Source organism: Cryptomeria japonica, unplaced genomic scaffold (genome assembly GCF_030272615.1).
Source record: "Cryptomeria japonica unplaced genomic scaffold, Sugi_1.0 HiC_scaffold_144, whole genome shotgun sequence".
NCBI classification, from domain to species: domain Eukaryota; kingdom Viridiplantae; phylum Streptophyta; class Pinopsida; order Cupressales; family Cupressaceae; genus Cryptomeria; species Cryptomeria japonica.
Genome location: NW_026728966.1, coordinates 225,001 through 248,689, shown reverse-complemented (window position 1 = coordinate 248,689; position 23,689 = coordinate 225,001). Strand labels below are relative to the sequence as shown.

At 60.8% G+C, this 23,689-nt stretch overlaps 2 non-coding genes across 2 annotated transcripts; both read right to left on the bottom strand.

The window, feature by feature from the left end:
- Positions 1-3,730: 3,730 nt before the first annotated feature.
- LOC131866433 (5S ribosomal RNA) lies at positions 3,731-3,849 on the bottom strand. The gene has a single exon (XR_009365046.1). It is a non-coding gene; the product is annotated as a 5S ribosomal RNA (ribosomal RNA).
- Positions 3,850-9,764: 5,915 nt separating this feature from the next.
- Positions 9,765-9,883, bottom strand: LOC131866437 (5S ribosomal RNA). Its single transcript, XR_009365050.1, has one exon. It is a non-coding gene; the product is annotated as a 5S ribosomal RNA (ribosomal RNA).
- Positions 9,884-23,689: the final 13,806 nt, after the last annotated feature.

Here is a 23,689-nt window from a genome sequence, read left to right as displayed (position 1 = left end):
CCGCGTTCCGTTTTTTTCACTATCTTTCAAAACGGAAATTTTAAAATCTCATTTTTTTTTGCCTTTTCTGGAAATTAGTGAAGGCAGCGCATCAAAGGTGCGCACCTCGCTGCCCACCACGGTGCGCAACGCCGGTGGGCACCCGGGAGTGCTTCGAAGTGTGCTCCAAGGTGCTGCGTGCACGTTGTCGGAGCCCGGTTTGCCCCGGGTGCGCACCTCGCGTGCACCTTCGTCGGGGTGGGCACCTTGGCTGGGTTTGCCCCGGCTGCGCTCCGAAGCGGGGTTATTGGAGCGCCGCCTCTTTTTTTGTCGGAGCGTTTGGTGGGGTTTCTCGCATTGGCTCTTCCCAGGCCCGGTTGCCACCCTGGCGCGCACGAAGTCGGAAGTAGGGTTAATTGCCCGGGTGCGCACCTTTGCCAGGGTGGGCACCTTACCTGGGCTGTGCACCAGGGCGGGCTCAAGATGGCACCCGCGTTCCGTTTTTTTCACTATCTTTCAAAACGGAAATTTTAAAATCTCCTCTTTTTTTTGCCTTTTCTGGAAATTAGTGAAGGCAGCGCATCAAAGGTGCGCACCTCGCTGCCCACCTTGGTGTGCTCTGAGGTGCGCACCCGGGAGCGCTACGAAGTGTGCTCCAAGGTGCGGCGTGCACGTTGTCGGAGCCCGGTTTGCCCCGGGTGCGCACCTCGCCTGCACCTTGGCCGGGGTGGGCACCCTGGCTGGGTTTGCCCAGGGTGCGCTCCGAAGCGGGGTTACTGGAGCGCCCCCTCTTTTTTTGTCAGAGCGTTTGGTGGGGTTTCTCGCATTGGCTCTTCCCAGGCCCGGTTGTTGGGTGCGCTCCCACCCTGGCGCGCGCGAAGTTGGAAGTTGGGTTAATTGCCCGGGCGCGCACCTTCGCCAGGGTGGGCACCTTGGTGCGCACACCTTGGCTGGGCTGCGCACCAGGGCGGGCTCAAGATGGCACCAGCATTCCCTTTTTCTCACTATCTTTCAAAACGGAAATTTTAAAATCTCGTTTTTTTTTGCCTTTTATGGAAATTAGTGAAGGCATCGCATCAAAGGTGCGCACCTCGCTGCCCACCTTGGTGTGCTCCGAGGTGCCCACCACGGTGCGCTCCGAGGTGCCCACCACGGTGCGCAACGCCGGTGCGAACCCGGGAGCGCCCCGATGTGTGCTCCAAGGTGCGGCGTGCACGAAGCCGGACCCCGGTTTGCCCCGGGTGCGCACCTCGCGTGCACCTTGGTGCGCACACCTTGGCTGGGTTGCGCGGCCTGGTGGGCACCATGGTGCGCACCAAGGAGCGCTCCAAAGTGTGCTCCAAGGTGCGGCGTGCACGAAGTCCTAGCCCGGTTTGCCCCGGGTGCGCACCTTCGCCGCGGTGGGCACCATGGCGTGCACGAAGTCGGAGCCCGGTTTGCCCCGGGTGCGCACCTCGCGTGCACCTTCGCCGGGGTGGGCACCTCGGCTGGGTTGCGCGCCCTGGTGCGCACCAAGGAGCGCTCCGAAGTGTGCTCCAAGGTGCGGCGTGCACGAAGTCGGAGCCCGGTTTGCCCCGGGTGCGCACCTTCGCCGCGGTGGGCACCCTGGTGCGCACCATGGCGTGCACGAAGTCGGAGCCCGGTTTGCCCCGGGTGCGCACCTCGCGTGCACCTTCGGCGGGGTTGCGCGCCCTGGTGCGCACCAAGGAGCGCTCCGAAGTGTGCTCCAAGGTGCGGCGTGCACGAAGTCGGAGCCCGGTTTGCCCCGGGTGCGCACCTCGCGTGCACCTTCGGCGGGGTTGCGCGCCCTGGTGGGCACCATGGTGCGCACCAAGGAGCGCTCCGAAGTGTGCTCCAAGGTGCGGCGTGCACGAAGTCGGAGCCCGGTTTGCCCCGGGTGCGCACCTCGCGTGCACCTTCGCCGCGGTGGGCACCATGGCGTGCACGAAGTCGGAGCCCGGTTTGCCCCGGGTGCGCACCTCGCGTGCACCTTCGCCGGGGTGGGCACCTCGGCTGGGTTGCGCGCCCTGGTGCGCACCAAGGAGCGCTCCGAAGTGTGCTCCAAGGTGCGGCGTGCACGAAGTCGGAGCCCGGTTTGCCCCGGGTGCGCACCTCGCGTGCACCTTCGCCGCGGTGGGCACCATGGCGTGCACGAAGTCGGAGCCCGGTTTGCCCCGGGTGCGCACCCCGCGTGCACCTTCGCCGGGGTGGGCACCTCGGCTGGGTTGCGCGCCCTGGTGCGCACCAAGGAGCGCTCCGAAGTGTGCTCCAAGGTGCGGCGTGCACGAAGTCGGAGCCCGGTTTGCCCCGGGTGCGCACCTCGCGTGCACCTTCGCCGCGGTGGGCACCTTGGCTGGGTTGGGCACCATTGAGCGCTCCGAAGTGTGCTCCAAGGTGCGCACCATGGCCCTCCAAGGTGCGCAGCATGGCGTGCACGAAGTCGGAGCCCGGTTTGCCCCGGGTGCGCACCTCGCGTGCACCTTCGCCAGGGTGGGCACCTCGGTGCGCACACCTTCTCAATGTTTTCTTGCCTTTTCTGGAAATTGGTGAAGGCAGCGCATCAAAGGTGCGCACCTCGGTGTGCTCCGAGGTGCGAACCCGAGAGCGCTCCGAGGTGCCCACGAAGTCGAAAGTCGGGTTAATTGCATTGTTTTCCCCGGGTGCGCTCCGAGGTGCGCAACATCGGTGCGCACCAAGGAGGGCTCCGAAGTGTGCTCCAAGGTGCGCACGATTCGGAGCTCGGTTTGCCCGGGGTGCGCACACCTTGGCTGGGTTGCGCACCCTTTGTGCGCTCCAAGGTGCGCACGAAGTCGGAGCTCGGTTTGCCCCGGGTGCGCACCTTCGCCAGGGTGCGCACCTTGATGCGCACGCCTTGGCTGGGCTGCGCACCTTGGTGGGCGCCATGGTGCGCACCTTTCGTGCGCTCCAAGGTGCGCACGAAGTCGGAGCTCGGTTTGCCCCGGGTGCGCACCTTGGTGGGCGCCATGGTGCACTCCGAGGTGCCCAAGATTGGTGCGCACCAAGGAGCGCTCCGAAGTGCGCTCCAAGGTGCGCAGGTGCGCGCGAAGTCGAAAGTTGGGTTAATTGTCCGGTTTGCCTCGGGTGCGCACCTTGCGTGCACCTTCGCCAGGGTGGGCGCCTTGGTGCGCACACCTTGGCTGGGCTGCGCACCCGGGCGCGCACACCTTGGCACCCGCGTTTCCTTCATTTTAAATTTTTTTTTTTTACAATCTCTCAAGTGGGAAATTCTATAATCTCAACTTTTTTTGCCTTTTCAGGAAACTTTTGAATGGAGCGCATCATTGGTGCGCTCCGAAGTGTGCTCCAAGGTGCGCACCTCTGGTGTGCTCCAAAGCTCTCTCCAGCTGCGTGCACCTGCCCCGGCCGCGCACCCGGCCCCGCCCAGCTTCGCTCACCTGTCCCGGGCGTCTGGTGCGGAACCTTAGAGTAAGAAACATCACCGTGCACCTTGGCCAACGTGCGCGACTCGACCGAGCGCGCACTGGCCGAGGTGCACACCGATTTCACCTGGGTGCGCGCGCAGCACCTCGGGCGCACCGGGGTGCGCGCACAACGCCCGGGTTGCACCGTGGCCTGTGTGCTCGGGGCGCCTCGGGTGCGCGCTCGGTGTCGCCCCCGCGCGCGCGGTAGTGCGGGCAGCGCACCCCGGCCCGGCCCGGCCCCGACGAGAACGCAAACGGGCAAAAGGTTTATTCAAATAGCATTGCGACGCCCGGCGAAAAACTAAGAAAGGGTGCAACACCGGGACTTCCCGGGAGGTCACCCATCCCAGTACTACTCCGGCCCAAGCGCGCTTAACTGCGGAGTTCTGATGGGATCCGGTGCACTAACGCTGGTATGATCGCACCCGTTATGAGCTTGTCGCAGTGTGTACTTAGCAAACCGCGACCCACGTGCGAATCCACCCCGGCCACCCACCCCCGTCGAGGTGCACACCCTCCCTCGCGAAGTGCGCCCCGTTCGCCAAGTGTGAGCCCTGCCCGGGTGCGCGCACCTTGCTAGGGCGTCGGGTGTGCACCCGGCCCGGCCTACGTGCGTGCACCTGGACGGGGCGTCGTGTGCGTGCAGTGTCCCGTCTGCAACGCGGTGCCCACACACCACCTCGGGCGCAACGACCTGCGCTCACATGTGGGCCGAGTGCACCTTGGTGCATGTTCGGGGCGCCTCGGGTGCACGCTCGATCTTGCCCCGGTGCACCAAGGCGCTCGGTTTGCCCCGGGTGCGCACTTGGTGCAAGGTGGGCACCCAAAATAGGGATCAAGCACCAAAACACAAGTTTCGGGATGCAAAATGGGACCCAAGGACCACAAATGCGTTCCAAGACCCATGATGGGTCCACGAGAACAAAAATGTGTTCCGAGACTTAATAAACAAATATTGGGTTTTAGGAGAAGAAACATGCTCTGATGCCCAAAACGAGAATCGACCCCGAAAAGGCCACAGGCCAAAAGTGGGATGCGAGACAAAAAAAAATGGGACCCGAGGACCAAAATTGGGTTCCCAGGTCGAAGACAGGGCAACCGGACAAGAAACGACCTCTAAGGCTCGAAATGAGTCCCGACGACTAAAACTTGACAAGAAGCACCCATCAGGCACCCAACTCGACACCCATGGGATGCCGACCCACCCGGGCTTCCACCTAGCACACCTTGGCACCCACCCACCCTCGCACCCAACCTCGCACCCAACTTAGCACCTTTGAACCCACATTGGCACTCACCCTGACCCTGGCACCTTGGAACCCACATTGGCACTCACCTTGACCCTGGCACCCACCTTTGCACTCACCTTGGGACCCACCCTGGCTCCCACCTCGGCACCCACCCAGACACCCACCTTGGTTCCTTGGCACCCACCTTGGATCCTTGGCACCCACCCCGACACCCACCTTGGCACGCAACTTGGCTACTTGCCACCCACCTTGGCTCCTTGACGCCCACCCCGACAACCACCCCGTGACCTACCCTGGCTAGGGTTGGTGCACACCCACCCTGGTGCCCACCTTGGCACCCACCCCATGACCCACCTTGGCACGCACCTTAGTACCCACCCCGTTACCCACCCTAGGACCCACCCCGTGACCCACCTTGGCCAGGGTGGGTGCCTTGGTGCGCACAACTTGCCTGGGCTGCACACCAGGGCGGGCTCAAGATGGCACCCGCGTTCCGTTTTTTTCACTATCTTTCAAAACGGAAATTTTAAAATCTCGTTTTTTTTTTTTTTTTGCCTTTTCTGGAAATTAGTGAAGGCAGCGCATCAAAGGTGCGCAATGCTGGTGCGAACCCGGGAGCGCTCCGATGTGTGCTCCAAGGTGCGGCGTGCACGAAGTCCGAGCCCGGCTTGCCCCGGGTGCGCACCTCGCGTGCACCTTCGCCGGGGTGAGCACCTTGGCTGGGTTGCGCGCCCTGGTGCGCACCAAGGAGCGCTCTGAAGTGTGCTCCAAGGTGCGGCGTGCACGAAGTCGGAGCTCGGTTTGCCCCGGGTGTGCACCTCGGGTGCGCACCTCGCGTGCACCTTCGCTGCGGTGGGCACCTTGGCTGGGTTGCGCGCCTTGGTGGGCACCATGCAGTGCACGAAGTCGGAGCCCGGTTTGCCCCGGGCGCGCACCTCCGCCAGGGTGGGCACCTTGGTGCGCACAACTTGCCTGGGCTGCGCACCAGGAAGGGCTCAAGATGGCACCCGCGTTCCGTTTTTTTCACTATCTTTCAGAACGGAAATTTTAAAATATCGTTTTTTTTTGCCTTTTCTGGAAATTAGTGAAGGCAGCGCATCAAAGGTGCGCAACGCTGGTGCGAACCTGGGAGCGCTCCGATGTGTGCTCCAAGGTGCGGCGTGCACGAAGTCGGAGCCCGGTTTGCCCCGGGTGCGCCCTGGTGGGCACCATGGTGCGCACCAAGGAGCGCTCCGAAGTGTGCTCCAAGGTGCGGCCTGCACGAAGTCGGAGCCCGGTTTGCCCCGGGCGTGCACCGCGGGTGGGCACCTTGGTGCGCATGCCTTGCCTGGGCTGCGCACCAGGGCGGGCTCAAGATGGCACCCGCGTTCCGTTTTTTTCACTATCTTTCAAAACGGAAATTTTAAAATCTCATTTTTTTTTGCCTTTTCTGGAAATTAGTGAAGGCAGCGCATCAAAGGTGCGCACCTCGCTGCCCACCACGGTGCGCAACGCCGGTGGGCACCCGGGAGTGCTTCGAAGTGTGCTCCAAGGTGCTGCGTGCACGTTGTCGGAGCCCGGTTTGCCCCGGGTGCGCACCTCGCGTGCACCTTCGTCGGGGTGGGCACCTTGGCTGGGTTTGCCCCGGCTGCGCTCCGAAGCGGGGTTATTGGAGCGCCGCCTCTTTTTTTGTCGGAGCGTTTGGTGGGGTTTCTCGCATTGGCTCTTCCCAGGCCCGGTTGCCACCCTGGCGCGCACGAAGTCGGAAGTAGGGTTAATTGCCCGGGTGCGCACCTTTGCCAGGGTGGGCACCTTACCTGGGCTGTGCACCAGGGCGGGCTCAAGATGGCACCCGCGTTCCGTTTTTTTCACTATCTTTCAAAACGGAAATTTTAAAATCTCCTCTTTTTTTTGCCTTTTCTGGAAATTAGTGAAGGCAGCGCATCAAAGGTGCGCACCTCGCTGCCCACCTTGGTGTGCTCTGAGGTGCGCACCCGGGAGCGCTACGAAGTGTGCTCCAAGGTGCGGCGTGCACGTTGTCGGAGCCCGGTTTGCCCCGGGTGCGCACCTCGCCTGCACCTTGGCCGGGGTGGGCACCCTGGCTGGGTTTGCCCAGGGTGCGCTCCGAAGCGGGGTTACTGGAGCGCCCCCTCTTTTTTTGTCAGAGCGTTTGGTGGGGTTTCTCGCATTGGCTCTTCCCAGGCCCGGTTGTTGGGTGCGCTCCCACCCTGGCGCGCGCGAAGTTGGAAGTTGGGTTAATTGCCCGGGCGCGCACCTTCGCCAGGGTGGGCACCTTGGTGCGCACACCTTGGCTGGGCTGCGCACCAGGGCGGGCTCAAGATGGCACCAGCATTCCCTTTTTCTCACTATCTTTCAAAACGGAAATTTTAAAATCTCGTTTTTTTTTGCCTTTTATGGAAATTAGTGAAGGCATCGCATCAAAGGTGCGCACCTCGCTGCCCACCTTGGTGTGCTCCGAGGTGCCCACCACGGTGCGCTCCGAGGTGCCCACCACGGTGCGCAACGCCGGTGCGAACCCGGGAGCGCCCCGATGTGTGCTCCAAGGTGCGGCGTGCACGAAGCCGGACCCCGGTTTGCCCCGGGTGCGCACCTCGCGTGCACCTTGGTGCGCACACCTTGGCTGGGTTGCGCGGCCTGGTGGGCACCATGGTGCGCACCAAGGAGCGCTCCAAAGTGTGCTCCAAGGTGCGGCGTGCACGAAGTCCTAGCCCGGTTTGCCCCGGGTGCGCACCTTCGCCGCGGTGGGCACCATGGCGTGCACGAAGTCGGAGCCCGGTTTGCCCCGGGTGCGCACCTCGCGTGCACCTTCGCCGGGGTGGGCACCTCGGCTGGGTTGCGCGCCCTGGTGCGCACCAAGGAGCGCTCCGAAGTGTGCTCCAAGGTGCGGCGTGCACGAAGTCGGAGCCCGGTTTGCCCCGGGTGCGCACCTTCGCCGCGGTGGGCACCCTGGTGCGCACCATGGCGTGCACGAAGTCGGAGCCCGGTTTGCCCCGGGTGCGCACCTCGCGTGCACCTTCGGCGGGGTTGCGCGCCCTGGTGCGCACCAAGGAGCGCTCCGAAGTGTGCTCCAAGGTGCGGCGTGCACGAAGTCGGAGCCCGGTTTGCCCCGGGTGCGCACCTCGCGTGCACCTTCGGCGGGGTTGCGCGCCCTGGTGGGCACCATGGTGCGCACCAAGGAGCGCTCCGAAGTGTGCTCCAAGGTGCGGCGTGCACGAAGTCGGAGCCCGGTTTGCCCCGGGTGCGCACCTCGCGTGCACCTTCGCCGCGGTGGGCACCATGGCGTGCACGAAGTCGGAGCCCGGTTTGCCCCGGGTGCGCACCTCGCGTGCACCTTCGCCGGGGTGGGCACCTCGGCTGGGTTGCGCGCCCTGGTGCGCACCAAGGAGCGCTCCGAAGTGTGCTCCAAGGTGCGGCGTGCACGAAGTCGGAGCCCGGTTTGCCCCGGGTGCGCACCTCGCGTGCACCTTCGCCGCGGTGGGCACCATGGCGTGCACGAAGTCGGAGCCCGGTTTGCCCCGGGTGCGCACCCCGCGTGCACCTTCGCCGGGGTGGGCACCTCGGCTGGGTTGCGCGCCCTGGTGCGCACCAAGGAGCGCTCCGAAGTGTGCTCCAAGGTGCGGCGTGCACGAAGTCGGAGCCCGGTTTGCCCCGGGTGCGCACCTCGCGTGCACCTTCGCCGCGGTGGGCACCTTGGCTGGGTTGGGCACCATTGAGCGCTCCGAAGTGTGCTCCAAGGTGCGCACCATGGCCCTCCAAGGTGCGCAGCATGGCGTGCACGAAGTCGGAGCCCGGTTTGCCCCGGGTGCGCACCTCGCGTGCACCTTCGCCAGGGTGGGCACCTCGGTGCGCACACCTTCTCAATGTTTTCTTGCCTTTTCTGGAAATTGGTGAAGGCAGCGCATCAAAGGTGCGCACCTCGGTGTGCTCCGAGGTGCGAACCCGAGAGCGCTCCGAGGTGCCCACGAAGTCGAAAGTCGGGTTAATTGCATTGTTTTCCCCGGGTGCGCTCCGAGGTGCGCAACATCGGTGCGCACCAAGGAGGGCTCCGAAGTGTGCTCCAAGGTGCGCACGATTCGGAGCTCGGTTTGCCCGGGGTGCGCACACCTTGGCTGGGTTGCGCACCCTTTGTGCGCTCCAAGGTGCGCACGAAGTCGGAGCTCGGTTTGCCCCGGGTGCGCACCTTCGCCAGGGTGCGCACCTTGATGCGCACGCCTTGGCTGGGCTGCGCACCTTGGTGGGCGCCATGGTGCGCACCTTTCGTGCGCTCCAAGGTGCGCACGAAGTCGGAGCTCGGTTTGCCCCGGGTGCGCACCTTGGTGGGCGCCATGGTGCACTCCGAGGTGCCCAAGATTGGTGCGCACCAAGGAGCGCTCCGAAGTGCGCTCCAAGGTGCGCAGGTGCGCGCGAAGTCGAAAGTTGGGTTAATTGTCCGGTTTGCCTCGGGTGCGCACCTTGCGTGCACCTTCGCCAGGGTGGGCGCCTTGGTGCGCACACCTTGGCTGGGCTGCGCACCCGGGCGCGCACACCTTGGCACCCGCGTTTCCTTCATTTTAAATTTTTTTTTTTTACAATCTCTCAAGTGGGAAATTCTATAATCTCAACTTTTTTTGCCTTTTCAGGAAACTTTTGAATGGAGCGCATCATTGGTGCGCTCCGAAGTGTGCTCCAAGGTGCGCACCTCTGGTGTGCTCCAAAGCTCTCTCCAGCTGCGTGCACCTGCCCCGGCCGCGCACCCGGCCCCGCCCAGCTTCGCTCACCTGTCCCGGGCGTCTGGTGCGGAACCTTAGAGTAAGAAACATCACCGTGCACCTTGGCCAACGTGCGCGACTCGATCGAGCGCGCACTGGCCGAGGTGCACACCGATTTCACCTGGGTGCGCGCGCAGCACCTCGGGCGCACCGGGGTGCGCGCACAACGCCCGGGTTGCACCGTGGCCTGTGTGCTCGGGGCGCCTCGGGTGCGCGCTCGGTGTCGCCCCCGCGCGCGCGGTAGTGCGGGCAGCGCACCCCGGCCCGGCCCGGCCCCGACGAGAACGCAAACGGGCAAAAGGTTTATTCAAATAGCATTGCGACGCCCGGCGAAAAACTAAGAAAGGGTGCAACACCGGGACTTCCCGGGAGGTCACCCATCCTAGTACTACTCCGGCCCAAGCGCGCTTAACTGCGGAGTTCTGATGGGATCCGGTGCACTAACGCTGGTATGATCGCACCCGTTATGAGCTTGTCGCAGTGTGTACTTAGCAAACCGCGACCCACGTGCGAATCCACCCCGGCCACCCACCCCCGTCGAGGTGCACACCCTCCCTCGCGAAGTGCGCCCCGTTCGCCAAGTGTGAGCCCTGCCCGGGTGCGCGCACCTTGCTAGGGCGTCGGGTGTGCACCCGGCCCGGCCTACGTGCGTGCACCTGGACGGGGCGTCGTGTGCGTGCAGTGTCCCGTCTGCAACGCGGTGCCCACACACCACCTCGGGCGCAACGACCTGCGCTCACATGTGGGCCGAGTGCACCTTGGTGCATGTTCGGGGCGCCTCGGGTGCACGCTCGATCTTGCCCCGGTGCACCAAGGCGCTCGGTTTGCCCCGGGTGCGCACTTGGTGCAAGGTGGGCACCCAAAATAGGGATCAAGCACCAAAACACAAGTTTCGGGATGCAAAATGGGACCCAAGGACCACAAATGCGTTCCAAGACCCATGATGGGTCCACGAGAACAAAAATGTGTTCCGAGACTTAATAAACAAATATTGGGTTTTAGGAGAAGAAACATGCTCTGATGCCCAAAACGAGAATCGACCCCGAAAAGGCCACAGGCCAAAAGTGGGATGCGAGACAAAAAAAAATGGGACCCGAGGACCAAAATTGGGTTCCCAGGTCGAAGACAGGGCAACCGGACAAGAAACGACCTCTAAGGCTCGAAATGAGTCCCGACGACTAAAACTTGACAAGAAGCACCCATCAGGCACCCAACTCGACACCCATGGGATGCCGACCCACCCGGGCTTCCACCTAGCACACCTTGGCACCCACCCACCCTCGCACCCAACCTCGCACCCAACTTAGCACCTTTGAACCCACATTGGCACTCACCCTGACCCTGGCACCTTGGAACCCACATTGGCACTCACCTTGACCCTGGCACCCACCTTTGCACTCACCTTGGGACCCACCCTGGCTCCCACCTCGGCACCCACCCAGACACCCACCTTGGTTCCTTGGCACCCACCTTGGATCCTTGGCACCCACCCCGACACCCACCTTGGCACGCAACTTGGCTACTTGCCACCCACCTTGGCTCCTTGACGCCCACCCCGACAACCACCCCGTGACCTACCCTGGCTAGGGTTGGTGCACACCCACCCTGGTGCCCACCTTGGCACCCACCCCATGACCCACCTTGGCACGCACCTTAGTACCCACCCTGTTACCCACCCTAGGACCCACCCCGCGACCCACCTTGGCCAGGGTGGGTGCACCCACCCTGGTGCCCACCTTGGCACCCACCCATCCTAGCACCCAGCCTGTGACCGGGCTTGGAACCCAACCTTGCACCCGTCTTGGCCAGTGTGGGTGCGCACCCATCCTGGCACCCACGTTGTGACACACCCTTTAACCCACGCACCCTAGCAGCCACGTTGGCACCCACCTTGGAACACAACCTAGCAACTTGGCACCCACCCCGTGACCCACCTTGGCATCCACCATAGCAGTCGCCCACTTGGCACCCACCTTGGAACCCAAGTTGGCACCCACCTCGGCACCCACCTTGACACTTGTGGACCCACCTTGCCACTCACCCTAGCATCGACCCATCCTAGCACCCACCCTGGCACCTTTGCACCCTAGCACTCACCCATCCTAGCACCTAACCTGTGACCCACCTTGACACTCACCCTCGCACCCACCTTGGAACCCAACCTAGCACCCACCCACCCTGACACCAACCCTAGCACCTACCCACCCTTGCACCCACCCTGTGACCCATCTTGGCACCCACCCATCCTACCACTCAACCTATCACCCACCTTCTCACCCACCTTGGCATCCACCTTAGCACCCACCCACACTGGCACCTTGGCACCCACCTCGGGCAAGGTGGGTGCACACCCACCCTGACACCCAATTTAGAACCAACCGAGCATGTTACCCACCTTGGCACCCACATTGCAGCCCACCCTAGTACCCACCCTATGACCCACATTGGCATCCACACCCTAGCACCCAGGCACCTCGACACCCGCCTTGACACGCACCCTAGCACTAAACCTGTGACCCACCTTGGAACTCACCCTAGAACCCACCCACCCTGTGAACCACCTTGGCATCCACCTTAGCACCCACCCACCTTGGCACCCACTCTAGCACTCACCCATCCTAACACCCAACTTGTTACCCACCTTGGCACCCGCCCTCGCGTCCACCTTGAAACCCACCCTAGCACCCACCCACGCAGGAGCCCACCTTGGCACCCAACCTAACACCCACGCATCCTGGCACCCAACTTGTGACCCACCTTGGAACCCACCCTAGTACCCACCTTTGAACCCACTATATCACCAACCCACCTTGGCACCCACCCTATGACCCTCTTTGGAATCCACCCTAGCACGCACCCACCCTGGCACCCACCATGGAGCGCACCCTAGCACCCACCCACCTCGGCACGCACCTCAACACCCACCTTGGTGTGCGCACTGCGCCAACCTCTCAAAGACCCTATGTGGTGCGCTCCAAAGTGTACACCTTTGGTGCGCTCCAAGGTGCGCACCTTTGGTGCACACCGAGGTGCACACCAAAGTGTGCACCGAGGTGAGCACCAAAGTGCACTCCAAGGTGCACACCAAGGCGTGCACCTTTGGTGCGGTCAATGCAAACGAATTCGGAAGTTGGGGTCGATGTCCTAATCGCTGCTGCAGACTACACGTATGAGAATCGGACAAATAGCTTTATATAGGGGAGGTGTTGCGTTTGATGGGTCGACTCCCCTGGTTGTGTGCACTGCACCAACTTCAAAGACCCTGTCTTGTTTAAGAAGTCAAAAGTTGGGGTGGATGTCCTAATCATTGCTGCAGTCTACGCATGTATGAGAATCAGACAAATAGCTTATATAGGGGAGGTGTTGCATTCGGTGGGTTGACTCCCCTGGTTGTGCGCACTGCGCCAACCTCAAAGACCCCGCATAGCAGAAGAAGTCGGAAGTCGGATTTTGGTGAGCACCAAGGCGTGCACCTTTGGTGCGGTCAACGCAGACGAATTCAGAAGTTGGGGTGGATGTCCTAATCGTTGTTGCAGGCTACACATGTATGAGAATCAGACAAATAGCTTATATAGGGGAGGTGTTGGGTTTGATGGGTCAACTCCCTTGGTTGTGCGCATTACGCCAACCTCAAAGACCTTGTTTTCGTTAAGAAGTCAAAAGTTGGGGTCAATGTCCTAATGGCTCCTGTAGGCTACACATGTATGAGAATCGGACAAATAGCTTATATAGGGGAGGTGTTGGGTTTGATGGGTCGACTCCCCTGGTTGTGCGCATTACGTCAACCTCAAAGACCTTGTTTTCGTTAAGAAGTCAAAAGTTGGGGTCGATGTCCTAATTGCTCCTGTAGACTACACATGTATGAGAATCAGACAAATAGCTTATATAGGGGAGGTGTTGGGTTTGATGGGTTGACTCCCCTAGTTGTTCGCATTACACCAACCTCAAAGACCTTGTTTTCGTTTAGAAGCCGAAAGTTGGGGTCGATGTCCTAATTGCTCCTGCAGGCTACGCATGTATGAGAATCAGACAAATAGCTTATATAGGGGAGGTGTTGGGTTTGATGGGTCGACTCCCCTGGTTGTGCGCATTGCGCCAACCTCAAAGACCCTGCATTGCGGATGAAGTCGAAAGTCAGAGTTTGGTGTGCTACAAGGTGTGGTCGAAGGTGCTCACCTAGGTGTGCACCTTTGGAGCGCAGGAAAAGTGCCCTCCAAAAGTGCGCACCTTTGGAGTGCACAAAAGTGCCCTCCAAAAGTGCGCACCTTTGGAGCGCACAAAAGTGCCCTCCAAAAAGTGCCCTCCAAAAGTGCGCACCTTTGGAGCGCACAAAAGTGCCCTCCAAAAAGTGCCCTCCAAAAGTGCGCACCTTTGGAGTGCAGAAAAGTGCCCTCCAAAAAGTGCCCTCCAAAAGTGTGCACCTTTGGAGTGCACAAAAGTGCCCTCCAAAAGTGCGCACCTTTGGAGCGCAGAAAAGTGCCCTCCAAAAAGTGCCCTCCAAAAGTGCGCACCTTTGGAGCGCAGAAAAGTGCCCTCCAAAAAGTGCCCTCCAAAAGTGCGCACCTTTGGAGCGCAGAAAAGTGCCCTCCAAAAAGTGCCCTCCAAAAGTGCGCACCTTTGGAGCGCAGAAAAGTGCCCTCCAAAAAGTGCCCTCCAAAAGTGCGCACCTTTGGAGCGCAGAAAAGTGCCCTCCAAAAAGTGCCCTCCAAAAGTGCGCACCTTTGGAGCGCACAAAAGTGCCCTCCAAAAAGTGCCCTCCAAAAGTGCGCACCTTTGGAGCGCACAAAAGTGCCCTCCAAAAGTGCGCACCTTTGGAGCGCACAAAAGTGCCCTCCAAAAGTGCGCACTTTTGGTGCGCACCAAGGCGCTGGTTCGGTCGTTGCAGGCGAGTTCGGAAGTTGGGGTCGATGTCCTGAGCGGAGGTGCAAACTACACAGGTGTCGGAATCGGACAAATAGCTTATATAGGGGAGGTGTATGCTTCGATGGGTCGACTCCCCAGGTTGAGCGCACCGCGCCAACCTCAAAGACCCTACGGTATGGATGAAGTCGGAAGTTGGGTCCGATGACCGATTCGATTAGTAGGTATGCTCATGAGGTCGGAATTTGGGTCCGATGACCTGCCATGTGCAGGAAGGCGAATGTTGGCACTGTGCGTTGCAAGGTGCACACCAAGGTGCTGGTGCGGTCTTTTTAGTCGAGTTCGGAAGTTGGGGTCGATGTCCTGATCGGAGGTGCAAGCTACACAGGTGTGGGAATCGGACAAATAGCTTATATAGGGGAGGTGTATGCTTCGTTGGGTCGACTCCCCGGGTTGAGCGCACCGCGCCAACCTCAAAGACCCTACGGTATGGATGAAGTCGGAAGTTGGGTCCGATGACCGATTCGATATGTAGGCATACTCGCGAGGTCGGAATTTGGGTCCGATGACCTGCCATGTGCAGGAAGGCGAATGTTGGCACTGTGCGTTGCAAGGTGCGCACCAAGGCGCTGGTTCGGTCGTTGCAGGCGAGTTCGGAAGTTGGGGTCGATGTCCTGATCGGAGGTGCAAACTACACAGGTGTGGGAATCGGACAAATAGCTTATATAGGGGAGGTGTATGCTTCGTTGGGTCGACTCCCCGGGTTGAGCGCACCGCGCCAACCTCAAAGACCCTACGGTATGGATGAAGTCGGAAGTTGTGTCCGATGACCGATTCGATATGTAGGCATACTCGCGAGGTCGGAATTTGGGTCCGATGACCTGCCATGTGCAGGAAGGCGAATGTTGGGACTGTGCGTCGCAAGGTGCGCACCAAGGCGCTGGTGCCGTCGTTGCAGTCGAGTTCGGAAGTTGGGGTCGATGTCCTGGTCAGAGGTGCAAACTACACAGGTGTGGGAATCGGACAAATAGCTTATATAGGGGAGGTGTATGCTTCGATGGGTCGACTCCCCGGGTTGAGCGCACCGCGCCAACCTCAAAGACCCTACAGTATGGATGAAGTCGGAAGTTGGGTCCGATGACCGATTCGATACGTAGGCATATTGGCGAGGTCTGAATTTGTGTCCGATGACCTGCCATGCGCAGGAAGGCGGAATTTGGGTCCGATGACCGAGTTGATGGCGTGCCATGCGCAGAAAGGCGGAATTTGGGTCCGATGACCGAGTTGATGTTGATGGCCCGCCATGCACAGGAAGGCGGAATTTGGGTCCGATGACCGATTTGAAGGCGTGCCATGCGCAGAAAGGCGGAGTTTGGGTCCGATGACCGAGTTGATATTGATGGCCCGCCATGCGCAGGAAGGCGGAATTTGGGTCCGATGACCTGACATACGCATGGAGTCCGACTCGGGGGCCGATGTTCGATTCGATGACTTGCATTGTGGGTAAAGTCGGAAGTTGTGGTCTTTGACCCGATTCGATGACCAGACTTCGGCTGCTTGAGAATCGGACAAATAACTTATATAGGGGAGGTAGTGTTCTCGAGCATCCTCCCCCCGTGCCCGTTTATGTCGATTGATGCTGGTGCTCGACTGGTTGGAGCGCTCGGATGCAAAAATCTTGCACCAGGATTTATCGATTGTGATGGACACGGCAAGTCTCCTGATTGCTATGCAGGAGCTCATCGTGAATCTCTATGCGGCCTTGGTATGGACTCGACCTGCGGAATGGTTCGGCAATGGTAGTCGCTCCAACACGTCCTTGCAATGGCCACAGAGGTGATTCGACTAGAGCTCCAGTCTAGCTTTTGGGTTGCTTGGCGGACTGGTATAGCCGCGATCGAGTTCCGGCCATGAACGTTTTAGATAGCTCTTGGGCTTTCTGGGACGGAAGTCGGAAGTTTGGGCTGTTGTCCGATTTGATGACCATTCTTCGGATGTGTGAGAATCGGACAAATAACTTATATAGGGGACTGTGTTGTCTCACGCAGCCCCCTCCGTGCCCCTCTATCTCGACCGATGTTGGTGCTTGAAAGGGTTGGGATCGCTCGGATTTATAAACGTGCACCACCATTTGTCGAGTGTGAGGGACGCGGCAGGTCTCCTAAATGCTATACGGGCGCTCTCTGAGAATCTCTATCCGGCCTCGACACAGACTAGTCTTGCTGAATGGTTTGGCACTGGTAGTCGATCCAACACGTCGTTGTTGTGGCCGCCTAGGCGATTCGATTCGAGCCCCCGTCTAGCTTTTGGGTTGCTTGGCGGATTTTGCCCTATCCGCAAGTGAGCTCGGTCCCTAAACGTTCGAGAAACCCGATTGCTATGCGCCGACTCTCTTTCTTGCGAGCCTCCATCTAGCTTTTGGGTCTCTACGGAACGGAAGTCGGAATCTGGGACCGTTGTTTGATTCGACGAGGCAGACTACGGTTGTGCGAGAATCGGACAAATAACTTATATAGGGGAGGTGTTGACTGGAGCATTCTCCCCCGTGCCCCTCTAACTCGACCAATGCTGGCGCTCGAACGGTGGTAGCGCTCGGATTTTCGTTGAGCGCCAGCATTGGTCGATTTAGAGGGGCATGCGAGATTCCCGAATGCTATGCGAGGGCTCTAACGGAAATGTCTATTGGTTTCGGTATGGATGCAATTGCGAGTGGTTCGGCAAAGGTAGTCGTTCCGATGCGTCCATGTCGTGGCCAAATCGATAATTCGATTTGAGCCCTCGTATAGCATTTGGGTCTCTCGATGTGATTCCGCATTCCAGTCCCTTTGGGCACTGCTTGAGCCGCATCCCAGGGGGTTCCCTTCCCAATAATCTGCCTCGCAACCCGATTGCTATGCGGTGAGGCTCCTCGGCCGCCTCGGAACTATCTGTGTATCAGACGCATCGCGGGATAAGGGGTTGGCAACGGTAGTCGCCCCAAGCGCGTCCGATGCTTGGACCATTCCGAGGCGGCCCTGAAGCCTCTTCCGTCTAGCCGTTGGGTCCTTCTCGCCGCATCCCTTGCCTCGCACCCCGATTGCTATGCGGTGAGGCTCCTCGGCCGCCTTGGAACTATCTGTGTATCAGACGCATCGCGGGATAAGGGGTTGTCACTGGTAGTCGCCCCAAGCGCGTCCGATGCTTGGACCATTCCGAGGCGGCCCTGAAGCCTCTTCCGTCTAGCCGTTGGGTCCTTCTCGCCGCATCCCTTGCCTCGCACCCCGATTGCTATGCGGTGAGGCTCCTCGGCCGCCTTGGAACTATCTGTGTATCGGACGCGTCGCGGGATAAGGGGTTGTCACTGGTAGTCGCCCCAAGCGCGTCCGATGCTTGGACCATTCCGAGGCGGCCCTGAAGCCTCTTCCGTCTAGCCGTTGGGTCCTTCTCGCCGCATCCCTCGCCTCGCACCCCGATTGCTATGCGGTGAGGCTCCTCGGCCGCCTTGGAACTATCTGTGTATCGGACGCGTCGCGGGATAAGGGGTTGTCACTGGTAGTCGCCCCAAGCGCGTGCGATGCATGGACCATTCCCAGGCGGCCCTGAAGCCTCTTCCGTCTAGCCGTTGGGTCCTTCTCGCCGCATCCCTCGCCTCGCACCCCGATTGCTATGCGGTGAGGCTCCTCGGCCGCCTTGGAACTATCTGTGTATCGGACGCGTCGCGGGATAAGGGGTTGTCACTGGTAGTCGCCCCAAGCGCGTCCGATGCTTGGACCATTCCGAGGCGGCCCTGAAGCCTCTTCCGTCTAGCCGTTGGGTCCTTCTCGCCGCATCCCTCGCCTCGCACCCCGATTGCTATGCGGTGAGGCTCCTCGGCCGCCTTGGAACTATCTGTGTATCGGACGCGTCGCGGGATAAGGGGTTGTCACTGGTAGTCGCCCCAAGCGCGTCCGATGCTTGGACCATTCCGAGGCGGCCCTGAAGCCTCTTCCGTCTAGCCGTTGGGTCCTTCTCGCCGCATCCCTCGCCTCGCACCCCGATTGCTATGCGGTGAGGCTCCTCGGCCGCCTTGGAACTATCTGTGTATCGGACGCGTCGCGGGATAAGGGGTTGTCACTGGTAGTCGCCCCAAGCGCGTCCGATGCTTGGACCATTCCGAGGCGGCCCTGAAGCCTCTTCCGTCTAGCCGTTGGGTCCTTCTCGCCGCATCCCTCGCCTCGCACCCCGATTGCTATGCGGTGAGGCTCCTCGGCCGCCTTGGAACTATCTGTGTATCGGACGCATCGCGGGATAAGGGGTTGTCACTGGTAGTCGCCCCAAGCGCGTCCGATGCTTGGACCATTCCGAGGCGGCCCTGAAGCCTCTTCCGTCTAGCCGTTGGGTCCTTCTCGCCGCATCCCTCGCCTCGCACCCCGATTGCTATGCGGTGAGGCTCCTCGGCCGCCTTGGAACTATCTGTGTATCGGACGCGTCGCGGGATAAGGGGTTGTCACTGGTAGTCGCCCCAAGCGCGTCCGATGCTTGGACCATTCCGAGGCGGCCCTGAAGCCTCTTCCGTCTAGCCGTTGGGTCCTTCTCGCCGCATCCCTCGCCTCGCACCCCGATTGCTATGCGGTGAGGCTCCTCGGCCGCCTTGGAACTATCTGTGTATCGGACGCGTCGCGGGATAAGGGGTTGTCACTGGTAGTCGCCCCAAGCGCGTCCGATGCTTGGACCATTCCGAGGCGGACCTGAAGCCTCTTCCGTCTAGCCGTTGGGTCCTTCTCGCCGCATCCCTCGCCTCGCACCCCGATTGCTATGCGGTGAGGCTCCTCGGCCGCCTTGGAACTATCTGTGTATCGGACGCGTCGCGGGATAAGGGGTTGTCACTGGTAGTCGCCCCAAGCGCGTCCGATGCTTGGACCATTCCGAGGCGGCCCTGAAGCCTCTTCCGTCTAGCCGTTGGGTCCTTCTCGCCGCATCCCTCGCCTCGCACCCCGATTGCTATGCGGTGAGGCTCCTCGGCCGCCTTGGAACTATCTGTGTATCGGACGCGTCGCGGGATAAGGGGTTGTCACTGGTAGTCGCCCCAAGCGCGTCCGATGCTTGGACCATTCCGAGGCGGCCCTGAAGCCTCTTCCGTCTAGCCGTTGGGTCCTTCTCGCCGCATCCCTCGCCTCGCACCCCGATTGCTATGCGGTGAGGCTCCTCGGCCGCCTTGGAACTATCTGTGTATCGGACGCATCGCGGGATAAGGGGTTGTCACTGGTAGTCGCCCCAAGCGCGTCCGATGCTTGGACCATTCCGAGGCGGCCCTGAAGCCTCTTCCGTCTAGCCGTTGGGTCCTTCTCGCCGCATCCCTCGCCTCGCACCCCGATTGCTATGCGGTGAGGCTCCTCGGCCGCCTTGGAACTATCTGTGTATCGGACGCATCGCGGGATAAGGGGTTGTCACTGGTAGTCGCCCCAAGCGCGTCCAATGCTTGGACCATTCCGAGGCGGCCCTGAAGCCTCTTCCGTCTAGCCGTTGGGTCCTTCTCGCCGCATCCCTCGCCTCGCACCCCGATTGCTATGCGGTGAGGCTCCTCGGCCGCCTTGGAACTATCTGTGTATCGGACGCGTCGCGGGATAAGGGGTTGTCACTGGTAGTCGCCCCAAGCGCGTCCGATGCTTGGACCATTCCGAGGCGGACCTGAAGCCTCTTCCGTCTAGCCGTTGGGTCCTTCTCGCCGCATCCCTCGCCTCGCACCCCGATTGCTATGCGGTGAGGCTCCTCGGCCGCCTTGGAACTATCTGTGTATCGGACGCGTCGCGGGATAAGGGGTTGTCACTGGTAGTCGCCCCAAGCGCGTCCGATGCTTGGACCATTCCGAGGCGGCCCTGAAGCCTCTTCCGTCTAGCCGTTGGGTCCTTCTCGCCGCATCCCTCGCCTCGCACCCCGATTGCTATGCGGTGAGGCTCCTCGGCCGCCTTGGAACTATCTGTGTATCGGACGCGTCGCGGGATAAGGGGTTGTCACTGGTAGTCGCCCCAAGCGCGTCCGATGCTTGGACCATTCCGAGGCGGACCTGAAGCCTCTTCCCTCTAGCCGTTGGGGCTTTCTCGCCGCATCCCTCGCCTCGCACCCCGATTGCTATTCGGTGAGGCTCCTCGGCCGCCTTGGAACTATCTGTGTATCGGACGCATCGCGGGATAAGGGGTTGGCAGTGGTAGTCGCCCCAAGCGCGTCCGATGCTTGGACCATTCCGAGGCGGCCCTGCAGCCTCTTCCGTCTAGCCGTTGGGGCCATCTCGCTGCATCCCCCACCTCGCACCACGATTGCTATGCGGTGAGGCTCCTTGGCCGCCTCGGAACTATCTGTGTATCGGACGCATCGCGGGATAAGGGGTTGTCACTGGTAGTCGCCCCAAGCGCGTCCGATGCTTGGACTATTCCGAGGCGGCCCTGCAGCCTCTTCCGTCTAGCCGTTGGGGCCATCTCGCCGCATCCCCCAGCTCCTCGGCCGCCTCGGAACTATCTGTGTATCGGACGCATCGCGGGATAAGGGGTTGGCAGTGGTAGTCGCCCCAAGCGCGTTCGATGCTTGGACTATTCCGAGGCGGCCCCGCAGCCTCTTCCGTCTACCCTTTGGGGCCATCTCGCCGCATCCCTCGCCTCGCACCCCGATTGCTATGCGGTGAGGCTCCTCGGCCGCCTGGGAACTATCTTCGTATCGGATGCATCGCGGGATAAGGGGTTGTCACTGGTAGTCGCCCCAAGCGCGTCCGATGCTTGGACTATTCCGAGGCGGCCCTGTGGCCTCTTCCGTCTAGCCGTTGGGGCCATCTCGCCGCATCCCTCACCTCGCACCCCCATTGCTATGCGGTGAGGCTCCTCGGCCGCCTTGCAACTGTCTTCGTATCGGAAGCATCGCGGGATAAGGGGTTGTCACTGGTAGTCGCCCCAAGCGCGTCCGATGCTTGGACTATTCCGAGGCGGCCCTGCAGCCTCTTCCGTCTAGCCGTTGGGGCCATCTCGCCGCATCCCCCACCTCGCACCCGGATTGCTATGCGGTGAGGCTCCTCGGCCGCCTTGGAACTATCTTCGTATCGGACGCATCGCGGGATAAGGGGTTGTCACTGGTAGTCGCCCCAAGCGCGTCCGATGCTTGGACTATTCCGACGCGGCCCTGTGGCCTCTTCCGTCTAGCCGTTGGGGCCATCTCGCCGCATCCCCCACCTCGCACCCCGATTGCTATGCGGTGAGGCTCCTCGGCCGCCTTGGAACCATCTTCGTATCGGACGCATCGCGGGATGAGGGGTTGTCACTGGTAGTCGCCCCAAGCGCGTCCGATGCTTGGACCATTCCGAGGCGGCCCTGAAGCCTCTTCCGTCTAGCCGTTGGGGCCTTCCCGCCCCATCCCTCGCCTCGCACCCCCGATTGCTATGCGGTGAGGCTCCTCGGCCGCCTTGGAACCATCTGTGTATCGGACGCATCGCGGGATAAGGGGTTGGCACTGGTAGTCGCCCCAAGCGCGTCCGATGCTTGGAGCATTCTGAGGTGGCCCTGAAGCCTCTTCCGTCTAGCCGTTGGGGCCTTCCCGCCCCATCCCTCGCCTCGCACCCCGATTGATATGCGGTGAGGCTCCTCGGCCGCCTTGGAACTATCTGTGTATCGGACGCATCGCGGGATAAGGGGTTGGCACTGGTAGTCGTCCCAATCGCGTCCGATGCTTGGACCATTCCGAGGCGGCCCTGCAGCCTCTTCCGTTTAGCCGTCGGGGCCTTCCCGCCGCATCCCTCGCCTCGCATCCCGATTCCTATGCGGTGAGTCTTCTCGGCCGCCGCGGAACTATACCTGTTATTGCTACTGCATCCTTCGGCTGGTAACCTCCTCTGCCGCCTTGGAACGTTCTCTTTGTCGGACGCGTCGCGGGATAAGGGGTTGGCACTGGTAGTCGCCCCAAGCGCGCCCGATGCATAGACCGCTCCGAGTTGACCTTGCTTTCAGCCTCTCACATGCATAGACCTCTCTGAGTCGACCCTGCAGCCTCTCACGTTTAGCCTTTGGAATCTCGCCTCACAACATGATTGCTATCCTTGATGCATCCCTTGCCTCGAGCCCTGATTGCTTTCTTGGCTGCATCCCTCCTCTCCTCACAGCCCGGTTGTCATCACTGCTTCATCCGTCGCTTCATGCATTCTGGCTGCTGGGCCCTTCCCACCGCACACCTCGATTGCTATCTCTTCTGCATCACACACCCCGATTGCTATCTCTGCTACATCCCTCGGCTCTCACTTCTGCATCCTTCGCCTCCCACCTCGATTGCTATCAATGCTGCATCCGTAACCTCACACCCCGATTGCTATGCGGGGAGGCTCCTTGGCCGCCTTGGAAATTTCTGTGTGTCGGACGCACCGCGGGATAAGGGGTTGGCACTGGTAGTCGCCCCAAGTGCGCCCGATTCTTAGACCGCTTCGAGGTGACCTCGTAGCCTCTTTCGTCCAGGCTTCCTGCCTTCAACGCCCTTTTTACACCTCGATTGCTATGCGCGGGCTCGTTGGCGTCTATCACCTCTCTGCGAAGAGTGGCACGATGATTGTTGGGGTAAATCGTAGCAGTCCGATCTCTGGCCTTGGGCCATTGTGAGGGCTGATCGATTTCCTGTGCGCATCTCGTGTTCGCCCAGTAACAGACTCGACGACTTGTAATCGGTCTTGTTCCCGATTGTTCCTGGAGGTAGTCTTCGGAACTCTTGGATTTGACCTGTCACTCGAACTGTCCTCTTCCGAGGATGCTTGTGTGTGTGTGCTTGTGCCATTTCCTTGGCGGTATTAACGAGATATTAAAGAGCGGAGTGAGCGCCTCGCCCAGCTATGTTTGGGGCTCTCACTCCCTTACCCGGTGTGCGACCGCTTTGCACGTAGGTTGCGGAGCATCGCGACTCTTTCGATGTTTGGCGGTTGTCTTCCGGTGATGCGTTGGTCCCGAAGTGCACGTTACTAGCATTTCTGCCATTGTTCTCGATCTTTGGCACGTTCCTTCGTTGCAATTGGATATATATCTCCGTTTATACGCGCAGGCTTCTCCCGCCTATTCAGCGCTGTCCCACTCTCAGCACTCTCGTGGTCTCCTTGGCTTCTCTCTCCCGTGAGCGAGCTCTCTTCTCGAGTCTTTTCCATGTCCCATGGAGGTTGCCTTGCGAAATTCGGGCACACAAACGTGACCGGATAAGAGCGGAATTGCCTATGAGGAGAAGCTCACCTTAGGGAGCAGCAATGCCGAGTGTTTCGACAGAGGGTAGAGGGGGCGTTGTTTGGGCGGTTGCACAAAAGAGTGCTACGGTTGCACTGAAGGTTGCTTCTTCGTCTCCGACGAACTCTTCGAGGCAAAAAAGCTTGTATACGGGGTCGAGGTGGGACTGTTCGTGCGAGTTGCGCCACCAAAAGTGCGTAGGGGGCATATACCTGGGAAAT